General features: G+C 32.9%; 1 pseudogene; it reads right to left on the bottom strand.

The window, feature by feature from the left end:
* The window catches only part of LOC145059818 (UDP-sugar pyrophosphorylase-like), a 258,394-nt pseudogene extending 257,791 nt beyond the window's left edge, over nt 1–603 (bottom strand).
* Nucleotides 604–13,219: the final 12,616 nt, after the last annotated feature.

The raw sequence follows: 13,219 nt of genomic DNA, 5'->3' as shown, positions 1-13,219 counted from the left end.
ATATATATATATATATATATATATATATATATATATATATATATATATATATATATATATATATATATATATATACACACGTAACCTAGCTGCCTGCTCCCTCCACTTTTAAAGGGAAACAAACTCACCTAGTCAAAGCAATAAAACAGGAGCCAACTAAACCTATCTAAACTATTCTAAAAACGTGGCCAACATGGCCTTTACTTATTCATACTCTAAGCAAAAGACTAAACTACCCCTAATAAAATTGTATGCTTTGAATCAGTCACCTCCTTTGACTAAAAATCAGAATTAAACCCAACATTGGACACCATAATTTGTACCTTCCATCTCGGTAACCATGTTTTTAGCTGTATCCCTCATCCATTGAAGAATCTGTCCTGCTGTATGTAGTTGAGAATCAGGGTTTTGCAGCTTGTTTCCGTACCATTTGTTGTAGACTTCAACTTGTAGCCACGAAATTTTAGCCGCTTTTTGAATGAGTACATGGTCATTAGAAGCATTGAGTCTTTCTTCCACAAGTGTGACATAAACAAGACCTTCCCTCACACCACTAATTAGCAAGCAATCAAGTAGGTTCTTTGTGATGTTAGGAAGAGACATGGCGATGGTTGTGAGAGTTACCAATGGCAGGCTCCAACAGTTGAGATATTATTCTGAAAGTAAAGGTGGAACATGATGGCTGTCAAACTTTTCAACTACTTCAAAACCTCTAGATTCTGCTAGTAGCCTCATGAGATTCTTGGGTTGTTGTTTTTCAGCCATTTGGATCAAACGATTCATGGATTTCGAAATGCCTTTCAATGTTCTCTCAGCAAACTCAACATCGTCTTCAAGTTGTAAAACATACCGTCTTCGATCGTTATCTTCTCCTAGATGTGCAGGATTTTGTACCAGCACGATGCTTGAAGCGCTAAAAATGGCCTTTAACCATTTCCAACAACGAAGACAATACAAGACACATATCACAAAGAAAATTGGAAATACTGCTATCAAAATCGGAATCACTGCTATATCATCTTGCATGCCATCACGACTTGCTGTTGAAATGATATAAGAATGCTGACAGTTAGGAATTTCAAATACTGTATGACAATCTTGCAGGTGCGGCTACTGAATGGGAATGGTATGCTACTCTGTTTCCATTCATATAACGTCTGAGTCCAGTAGCTCTCTACTTGAGAGACCTTGACATGCTTCCAAATCCATTTAAGTGACAACTTAAAGCTTAAGGCTGAAAAACATCTGGTAACTGGAGCAATTGTACCCAGTATCACTCCGACAAATTGTATCATGAAAATCACTGGCGTCGACCAATTATAATCCGACTTATAGTCCCCTAGATTTTTAAAATTACCGATCATATAGACAGTATGCAAGACACCGCTTAAAACACATATCACGCCAGAAGCACATGTTGTAGCAGAGCAGGGTATCATAAATTGGGGGCTTCCAGTTCCGGCCATGGTCCAGTAGTTTCTCACATGCTGCTTTAGCTTCTCAACAGTTAATACTCTTCCTGGTTGTTGCAGCTCTTGATCCCTTAAAGTTGTTTGATGAGCTCTTTGGTATTTCCATTCTAGAATCTGTTTGGACTTTAGAAGTGCTAAAGATAAACAGACATAAATCATCAGCAACATGAGTAACATATACGAATAAATGACCGCACAATTGCTATCTGGGTTGAAAAGTTTATCGTACGCCACATGTATAGAACCATCTAACAAAATCCACGCAGCATTCTGGTCAGAAGAGTCGAGAATTCCTGTGTTTATTTGAATGCAAACATTAACAACCAAGGTAATCACCAAAACAGCCAACGCTATGATGTTTGTGAGAAGTTCCTTGCTGTTCATGGTCGCTATAGAAGGCAATAAATTCACCATCATGGTGCACATAAAGCACATACTTCCATACTTTGCTGTTATGTCGACACTACCTGGCATTTGATTATTAAGATCCATGGGTAGCTTTATTGCAGCAGCTATCACAGTGAGAGAAGCAGCATTCAGACTGAAATATTTACATGGAAACCAGAGTTTTCTCTTCCGCAAACCATGTAATAAATCGGCCACCATTGCAAGGATGCATAAAAGAGATGCAAATGCTATATACATACCGATCCATGACTTAGAATGTTTTGTATGCGAAGGGGGTGTAAACAAGGAAACGCAGAGAGCAGTTTGTCTTGGAAAGACTTAGAATGAAGGTATGTTTCTTCTGATGTTATCAATGACTTTAAATAACAACGAAATTTTTATGTTTGTGATCTATCACTTGACCTCGCCCAACAAACTTCCATCATACATAGTATCAACGGATCAAAAAGTTAAAGATGTGATGTACAGTTCAATGGACTTTTGCGAGTGGAGTAGAGGATAACTTTCGACGACTTTGAACACAATATTTTAAGACTAAACTACAAATTTGTTCCCGCTGGTTATGTAGTTTATTTGAATTAAGTCCACTTGTTTTCATTTTTAGCGTAGCAGTCCTTACAGTTTGATTTTGTTTTATTTTTTGTCCCTATCAAACCTAAAATGACTTTTTTGCCTTTAAATATTTTATTAATTTTTAGTTTCCATATTTTATTTATATTTTTATTATTTTTCATCTTTTATTTATTTATATTTTTCATCCTTGAGTTGGACAAATCGGGAATTGGCTTTTGGTTTGATTTAGCTTTTATTATTAAATTTCTATTAAAGACTTATGTGTTTATGATTAAAGAGGAAACGAAAGAGAGAGAATGTTTGAAGTGGGAAGAGGGAGCGGAGGGGTGAGATAGGTTGCCAAGGAGACTAAGTCGCAGTAGCAGACACAAAAAGAAATATAAGTTTTTTAAGGGTTGCATTACTAGAAAATAATAATAATAATAATAATAATAATAATAATAATAATAATAATAATAATAATAAAATTCAATGGCAATTTCCGTCACTAAAAGGGTTCCATAGAAGTATTTACACTAAAATTACACTTATTAGGATTTTGTGACGGATTTCCAACGGATTGTGAACGATTTCTAATGGATTTATGACTGATTTGAACGGAATTTAACTAATTTATATACTAAATTTTGCACTTGACGATATAATTTACCAGAATGGCTATGGGAAAACTAATGGAGAAGGTTCGTAAGTTAAATTTTGTACATGTTGCTCCACCTCCTCCTCCTGAACCTTCTCAAAGACAAATAAGGAGAAGGCAGAAGTGTGAAAATGAACACATCAAGGGTCTTATTCCCGATGGTTCCAGACTAATAAACAACAAGTTACCACAAACAAATGTTCCTGAGTTTTATAAGACTGTTGACAAACCTATCTATGTGGTGTTTTATCAAGACAAAAATCAAAGCATGTGCTTTCAAAGGCATGCATATTTGCACAGGGCTCCAACACATCATCTAGTCTGTCTGAGACACTTAATCAAGGGCAAGCCACCTGCTAAATATATAAGTGGAACAAAGCAAGAGAATACAGGAGCTACTAAGATACTTTTCCTTTGTTAAGCTTGAGATTACGTTAGAAGGTGTTGAATATGACAATAGAACTGCTTGAGTCTTTCCTTAAAGTTAGTATTTTCTTTTGGGTACTTTATATAAAATATAGAGATTTATTAGTTTGTATATTATTATTGACATTATCAAATAGGAGGGATTATTAGGATCCTTGTGATTTAATAATTCAAAAGTTGTGTTTCAGCGGTTTTTGCCATTGACGCTCATCATAGGTTGCATCCCCTGATGTGTCATCAGGTAGCTTTATGAAGATCTGATAGTAGATGAAGCTCTGAAGATTAAAGATAAAGTCCTTATATGTTAAGGATAGTAATGAATATTGAGCTTTCCATATAACAAAACACTCCCTTTTAATAGGGGATTACGATTCCTTATACATGTTTATATTTAAGTTAAGATAGAACTTTATTCTTTAATTATATATATCGATACCATATTTTGTAAACGGTTATCGATCAAGAGTGTGCAAGTAATCAAAGTCTATTATCTAATTACCTCTTGGTTATTGAAACTATTCTAATCAATGTAGTTTGGTTTCATCATTCTTGTTTGCATTCGTATTATTTACTTGTTCAATATGTTGGTTTGTGACCAACAAAACTATTACATGTATGCTAAATTCCTAATAAGTTAAGATAATCCTCGGTCATTATCGGGGCATTTCCTCATTAAGAATGAAGAAAACATTGCATGGATACGAGTTCCATATAGATTTTAATTCTAGTTTCACGACAGAGTCAGAATACATTATTGTTCCAGAAACCACATATAAAGATGCTTAGATGATTAGTTCATTTATGACTATGAGTAATATCATTACGTTAGTATTAGTGTTTAAGTCATATTTAATCACCTAAAATATTCTCAAGCGTTTTCTCTATATATGAGATATAAATAAAACTGAAAATGTTAATATTCGCAAAGTTTATACAAATCCAGTTTGTCTATACAAATCAAGCGTTTTCTCTATATAACAGCACTGTGTGACACTGAAATCGAAATGGAAATCAGTTGATTGTTAGCCAAAACAATATAAATTAGAGTTGATGATCTCGTGAGTAGGAATCCGTCAATATAAAGGCATTCCAGAACGGATGTCGTATGAATAACTTATGATTTTTATAAGAACTTTAACAGTCCAAGCTTCTCTAAAAATATAAATTAAAAATAAAGTGAGAATTAGCCGATAGACTCTAACTAAAAGTTGTAGTATTCGTCGATAGCTATGTGTGGATATAAAGAACGTAAAAGCAGAGCTCGTATGAGAAAGATACGAATTTTTATAAAATATTAAAATATTGGGGTACAAGGCATGACGCGCGCCTTCTAGAAGGTGGGATGCGACCTAACTGGATTTCGACACGTGGTAGCAGGGGCAGGAGCAACGTCATTTGAAGGGTGTAGCACACCTCTTGTCAAGGCGCGGCGTGCCTTACTTGATACTAGAAGTTTTCCCTCACTTCTCCTCACAAACCAAACCTTATTCTCTCTAAGTAAATATTTTCCCCTGTTAAAATCCAACTTTTCCTAGATTCTATAGGTAATTAGTAGGGTACGAGTCATCGGAGAGTCCAACAAATAGAAGGGTTAGAATAGGAGTTTTGTCAGTGCAATTTTAGACTTTTCTCTACAGAAAAGTATGTAAGTTAAGCTGCACTTATTCTATTTCAAGCATAACTTATATTTATATTCATAATCATTATTATAAATCTATACATAAGATTTATCAGTGATTCCATGTCAAAATGTTGATTGATCTACTTACTGTGGGTGAAGTCTAGGATAGATTTAGTGAGGTGTTTAAAATGGGATTTACAAATAATATAGTCTGTATATCAAATAGACCCTAGCTCTGATATGATTAAACATGATTACTCGTTACTTGATAGATCTTGATATAGACAATAGGATTATTGAGGAATCTAGAATATCATTATTTACATGATATATAAGACTAAGAGTTACTGATATTTTTATCAAGGTCATTACAAAGGAAACGCTAAAGTGCTAGGCAAAGTGTTGTCATCCACTTTTAGCTAGTGAGTGCATAGTTACTTTCATCTTACATACAAATATGAAGTATTTAGATCATTAAAATCCTTATGTGCTAACTATTTGAATATGTGTTAAGTGAAATATTATTTTACTTAATTTGATTATATACATATTCCTTACCTATAATGTATTGGGTAGCAAAGGGTGATGAGAGATGAAAACGGTGATGAGAGATGAAAATGATGATGAGAGGTCATAACATTGCGATGTAGTTGTCTAATAGAGTATAAAGGACGGCCACAGACTATTCTAGACAACCCAGTGGAACACTAGTATGCTCACAACCTGTAGGTGATGAACTATAAGTTCATACAATGTACTCTATCCCCACATGGTTTCCTTACTGAAAAGTATTGCTAATGAATCCCTGATGTAGTACTATCTACTCATTGCTTGTGATGATCCTTATGAGAGGTCCCCAGGGATGAACATTTAAGATAATGGGGATGGATAATTTGCTTATTTGTTTGATGTAAAATGTATAATTAAAAAAAATTAATTACATTATTGCGGGTTAAAAACACTATGTTCACCAAGCTTCCTAGCATGACCCACTCAATTTCTTCGTATCACATTTAGCAGTATGAAAGCCCTGAGGTGATGAGTTTAACTTTGATGAATCTTGTTCAAGTAGGAAATTGTTGTGTGTGTGTGTGTATATATATATATATATATGCATGCTCAAGAATCATTTTATAATGATGTTTTCCAATAACATATGATCCTATAGGGTCATGCGTTTAGCAAGTTGTCACTTATTGAATATTTATTAGTAATTTGATTATTAATAAATATATTCAATCCTTGTAATTAACTAGGGAATAATTAATATTTTATGAAAAATAATATGTCAAAAGAGTAGAGACTAGCTATTAAATTATACGGTACCATTTAATAAAAGCATGTACAAGTTTTTGGACTCTTTTCATTTCACTAGATAAAGATGTACAAATAAGAGATAATGTTGGTTGAGTTTGACACATCACATCCCTCTTTCTCTATCTCAAAGCCACATATATTAAGAGGCATGCGAGGTTGCTTGCCAACCTCTCTCTCTTACACACTTCATGCTTCTAAACTTGCCTTAACTTTGACTTGTGTAAGGGTATGTCATTTAGATCTTATGAGTTTGTATATAAAGAAAGTGAGGTTTCATTTAAAAGCTATTCTTTAATCTCTACTCTTTATTTCCATAACCGTGGATATGTTTCACTATCTCTGTCTTGCTATCTTCTGAATTTTAGTGTAGATTTGGTGTACTTATGAGGTGATTATCCTTTAATAACTATTTATGAAAATGTATTAAAGGCCTAAGAGGTATTTTACAAGCAAGAACTAACAATCTTGGTCACTTATCTTCTTGCTAGATACATTATAGATAAGTTCTATTTTGAGTGTTTGCCATCTTCATCAACTCCGTAATTTCCAAGAGGGATCAAAGTATTCAAGGATTATCCTCTAAATATCCTATGTGTTGTTTATAATTTTTCTATATCATGTAATAGGAACCTTGGTGGTTTTGTTTGCAATGGTCTTAAAGTAATAGCTATTTCAAAGTCACTTTCGTTTACTGTAAATAAGATTTTTATAAAATATGCTTGGCAACCTCGATGTCTTTTATTATCTCTAATTGATGTGTCGGTAAACCACACACACTCCATCAATAATGATAATTTATAAAATGCCCATTATTACTCTTTATAGTCCCTATTAGTGTGCCCGTTAATCACACATGTTCCTGTAACGACATATAAAGCACAATGTGCAATTTCACGGAATAGCATAAAAATTCACATTTTTCCTAAAGTAACTAGATTAGGATTTTATAAAAGAGTTATAGTAATTTAATAGCATTATACTTTTGATGAAGTTAATGTCCTATAAATTTTGTTTTGCTAACGACCCTCTACCAATCAAGGAAGCAGTGGGTGAGAGTGGATACTCATTCAACTGTCATTTTATAGGCATTTCCTTATACCCCTCTTATAGACCGACTTCGTGAATGAGGCATACTAGTGACTTGATTGACTTAGTCTTATACATAGATTAATTAAGCTTTTAATAATATATATATATATATATATATATATATATATATATATATATATATATATTTATGAGGTGTATTTTAAAACTTTTCTAAAATACTAGGTTTAATATTATTTAAAAAAAATAATTAATTTAAAATAAACTAATCAAGATTTAATCTTTATCATTTAATTAACAATTAATTAAATTAATTTAAATCTTCTTGGGATTAAATAATTAACTACCATTAAACAATTTAATCAAATAAATGTTAATCCTAATCTAATACCCTCTAATTTCGAAATTAGGTTTTGGGTTATACCAAAGTAATAGTTATCCAATTTTAAAGCATTTAAAACTAATAATTATCAAAACAAGGAAACCTTACCAAAACCCTAGCAAATTTCGAAAAAAAAAAAACAAAAATGAGGCTAGGGTTTCTAAAACCCTTGCCCAAATCGAAAACCATCAAAAGGATTTTTGATCTTATTCAACTTTGTGAAAGATCATAGAGAGCAATGGCTCTAATACCACTGATGAGTTTTATAAGTTACAAAAAACTATTTTGGCGGAAAAACATAAACCCTAAGTTCACATACACCTTAAAAGATCTATGTTCTCACTATGATATGTAAAAAACAATTTGAATTCAAGAAACCCTAAAGTACATTACTATTTTCAATTTAAGAGAATGGATAATAGAAAACATACCTTTAGTTTATTATTGTGAATAACCTAATAATCCTTCTTTGTAGATCTTCAGAAAGTAAGCACCTCAAGTGTCGTGCCTCTAATGGGTCACACCTAAACCCTAGAAGTTGGAGGCTAATGAGGAGAAATGATTAGAAGGTATGATTTTCGGCTCCAAGGATGTTGGAAGAATGAAATGGCCGAAAACCCTAAAGCCTTAGGGTATTTATAGGGCTTAAGGAGGTGTATAAAAGGCATGTTCCCTTTTAGATAACCCTAATCCTTTTCTTCCTCCCAAAGCAACCCTAGCTTTCCATAATAATAGCCCAATAAAGGCTCCCTTAACCCCCCCCCCCCCCCCGAACCTTCCACTCTCCTACGGAGGTTCTAGAATCGGTTGATGCTCAACTTTTGAACATTGTCACTTTCAGTCCTTCTACTTTTAATTAATCAAATTAATCCCAAAATTAATACCAATGAATTTATGATTAATTCTTAATTAAATAATATTATTTCTAATTAATATATTGTACTCAAAACATATTAATAAATTATTTATTTTGATTTCTAATTAATTTATTAATGATATAATAAATTAATAAATCATCCTTTCTCTCCAAATAACATTCCAGTCAATTCTAGGTTTGAGGGCAACCTAAAAGGACTTTGCTAATAATTCAGGTTTATTATAATTTAGTTAATAGATTAGACATCTAAGCTAAAAATATACACCATGGTTTTGGGGACAAAAAGCATGAAAACCTAGAGCTAATCTAGATCTAACATAAAAACATAACAATGTGGGAACTTTATAACTCCTAAAGATGCTAAAGGGAAAAAAGTTTTTGGATCCAAGACAATTTGAGCTTCCAAGATTTTTCCACCACCTTCTTCTTCCTTTAAGGGCACAAGAACTCACACTATCAAGCTTAAAAGCACACACAAAGGATTAGGGTTTGCAAAGGAATGTATCGGGAGATGGAGGTTGATGGAAGGAAGGTATCAAGGGGTTAAGTCCATTAAATAGGGACCAAAACCTTAATATTACAGTTTTGGTCTAGGGCAGCTACGTGTTGTGTAAACACATCTACACCCAACGTAGATCATTAAAGCTCTGCATTTGGGTATCCTCCTACGCATTGCGTATGAGATGCCTATGCTCCTCGTAGAGTAAAAACTCCCAAAAGTTAACATAATGACTAAATCTGAGGGTTACATATTAAACATGTTCAAAAATTGTTGACAAAACTTGCTACTTCAAAACAATGATGCATTTTTTTACGGTTCTTTAGCTCTTAAAGTTCCGTAATGTTCTCACTTAGAAAAAGAACTTTCTAAGCATATGTCTTCTAGAATGACAATCAGTGGGATTGTAGATCCTTCATCCTAAACAATCATTTAGGATAGTTACACAAATGCAATTAGTAGATTCCATGTTGAGATAAGCTTCTTGTCTAACATAAAATTTATAACCATATACCTTCTATATAATTATAGAAAATTCCATCCTTAGTCTTGCAAAAGTATTTAATTTACTTGTTATTCGTTGCAGTGAGCATAACTCCAAAATTTTATAGGAAAGAAATCTTTAAAACAACATATAGCATAATGTATTGTATGATTTATCCTCTTTAAAAACATATAATATTGACATTCAACTAGTAGCAAGGTGACCCTATCCTACAAGAGAATTTGAAAGCTACCTGGAACATCATAAGACAAAATCCAAGCGACCAGGTGATCATGTGCCACAGCCCACAAGAACCGAACGAATGACGAGTGAGAGTTATTTAATGGAATGAGTTGTGAACCAATTCCATAACTCTTAGATTTTCCAAGAAGACTTCGTTTAAAAAACTCATTTTCTTTATTAGAATGAAAAGGTTAATGACGACCGTCTCATTAAGCTGTGTTTCAATCTTCACTATGAAATAATTTGAGCAAATCAAAAGTTTCAACTATAACGAAAAAAAGTTGTCAATGAAATTGATGAAGTATCTATCACCAAATCTATTCATGGATTGAAAAACCTACATCCATCACTTTGTATAATTCTTTTCAAGACTTTTGTTCTTTCACTACTAATATAGAAACTCACTTGTGAATCATCGATCTGTTCATGAAGCCATTATTAAGGGTCAATCATGATATTCATACTAGATCTATAGGCATTAGATTTACTGATGATATGGTATAATTGTTTAGTTGTTAGTCTGATAAAGTATTGAAACATTTAGCATTATGAGTTGTAACTGAATTGATGTTTATTTTGTAGAGACTTAATTAAGTGATGTCGATACTATCATTCCTGTTAATTTATTACTATGTTTTACTTTTTCATGTTTGGAACCCACTTCCGGATTATTAATTTACTGAAACCTTCACAATCGCTCATACTCTTAGTGGATTGATCATAGTGATTGGGCATAGCATAAAGATTATGCTAACACTCATAAATACTTAATAAAGATTTAAGTGTCGGAACAACTCTCACTTAGAGAATACCTAATAGATATAGTTATGGGTAATTCTAAAGCGATAATATCTTATGTTTTTCAAACCGAGATACATGTGGGGTTTGTAATCTATGACTCTATTGTGTATTGGCTTACTCCAACGTTATCCATAACTAGTAGCAACATAGGGTATGTCCATGTATGATATGATCAAGTAAATAGAAACTATGTAGTCAAAGGTTATTTGTTCCTTTCACATTAACTGGAGAAGCGATATCTAGGGGCCCCTCAATGATTTGGTGCTGACATCTTAAATATTTGGTCACATCCTGACTGGAATTGATGTGTTCAACTGAGTAGTCAGATGCAGGCATCACAAATCTTTATCAGGAAACATAATCTTAAGTTATGAGATTGACCGTTATACTTATCTCGAATTCATAAAAATATCTTGTAGAATGAAGGAATAGTTGATCACTTATCTATGGGTTATATGGGTTAGAGCTGATTAGACCAGAGTTTAACAGATGGTTGAATGGCATTCTCTTTGTTTATTATTGGAGAAGTATTGTTTCTCATATAGTTGATGACTTATCTAAGTGAGAGACTGTTGGAAAGGATGTCCAAGGTCATTAACTATTAGTAAATTTTATAATAATAACAGGGTACTTTTGGGTTGTCCTCAAGACTAAATTTAAGTAGAATTAATAAAGGATGAATTAGTTTATTAATTATTATGGTTTAACAATTAATTAGAAACTAATTGGAAAATATTTTAGGAATTAATTAAATAGTTGAATATAAATTAATCAAATAGTTGATTAATCAGGAATGTTCCAGAACCCTTATTGGAGTAAGGGGTGGACAAAATTCATTGTGGATAGGAGAGAATTTCGAAATTTTTATCCCATCCCACATGATATAGAGTAAAAAACCTAGGAAGGAATCCAAGACTATGAATAGGGCCTTAGGGGTTTCATTGGCTTGAAGTTCTTGCCATCTTCTCCCTTATATTCTTGTAGATGAACTCTCTTGGGGTTTGACCCCTCCTAGTTATTTTTTATTCTGCTCTTTTGAGTTAATTGAGTGTGAACCAAGACATAGATTGTGGTTTGGATCCTTTTCATCCAAACAAGGTGGCATGCATAAGGACGCAAGCTAGAAGTTCGTTGGCTGCAAGAGAGGTATGTGGTTCTTCTTTCGTATTTATCTTTTTATAGGGAAACTATAATTAGTATGAAACTTAGATCAGCGGTTGCATGTACACTTAGGTATATCATAAATTGAGTTTTCCGCTACCTCGTTTAAAGTGTATTTAATGCATAGAAAACTTAACACCTTTATTGGAGTAATTTCTTCACTTTATAATCATTTCATTATAATCAGCAAGTGGTTAATATAAGGTGTTATAAGGTTGAAATAAGTAAGATATGAAGTTACTGAGGTTAGTTTCTACCCGGATACACACCCGTAAATGGTTTTATATTTATTTTTAGATATGAATAATACTTTATGTGTTATATTATATGTACCTTTTTGTGCATTCACTAAAAAGAGATTTTCAAGAGTTTAAGTTATGTGAGCATCATAGTTTTTGACAAAATGGTTTTCTAGTCTGAGTGTGTTCACTTATACTAGGTTTGACTTGAGAGTTCACTTGGATTAGGATCCTTAAATTTTACTTAGGGTTTGTAATGACATTCCATTAATGTCTCACTTATGTGTGTAAACTCACACATGTGGGTAAAATACTAAAACCTAGTATGTAATGAGCAAGAGGATGTGTACATATGTCATTAAGTACTACGGTGAGCTCATTGGGATTTGATGAGCAAGAAGACGTGTATATGCGTCGTAAAATACTACATAGAGCTTATTAGGCTGGGAAAAAAGAATGTGGTTTAAATACGATTAAACTATCTGGAAAAGATGACGCTGGTACACCACAAAGTGGGTCTGTGGTTGTCAACATGGTGAGTTGGATTATGAGATTCACTCGAGTTGAGAATAATTGTATCTATACATTGCATTCCATATTTATGAAATATGTAATATATTGTAAATGGCGTTGACTTTTAATTGGTTGGAAATGGATATTTAACTTCCTAATACCGGAACTTATTTCCTTGTGATTTCATTTTTTTCCGAGTTGATCTTTGAAATTGGATAGTAAATTTATTTGCATTCCCTTAACGTGCCAACTTTATTTTCTACATCTTATTCTTCAATTTCAGTATCATTAGCCTTTGCAAACTTGTACAAATCCAACATTTAATCTTTGTACTACTTGTTGGGTCATGTAGGGTAATGCAAGGTGTATCGAAGAAAAATATTTGAAATTCTTCTCTTTATCGAGTAGATTAGACCATTACATCCTTTAAAAGTAAAATCATTATTAACATGTGCAAAATTTACTTCCTTTACCCTTAAATTAGGGCAACCAACGAGTCTACATCATCGGAGTCCACGA

The sequence above is a fragment of the Lactuca serriola genome, chromosome 6 (genome assembly GCF_051521515.1).
Source record: "Lactuca serriola cultivar US96UC23 chromosome 6, Lser_US96UC23_V15, whole genome shotgun sequence".
NCBI lineage: Eukaryota > Viridiplantae > Streptophyta > Magnoliopsida > Asterales > Asteraceae > Lactuca > Lactuca serriola.
Note: the sequence above shows the minus strand (reverse complement) of the source record. Positions and strands in the feature narration are given on the sequence as shown.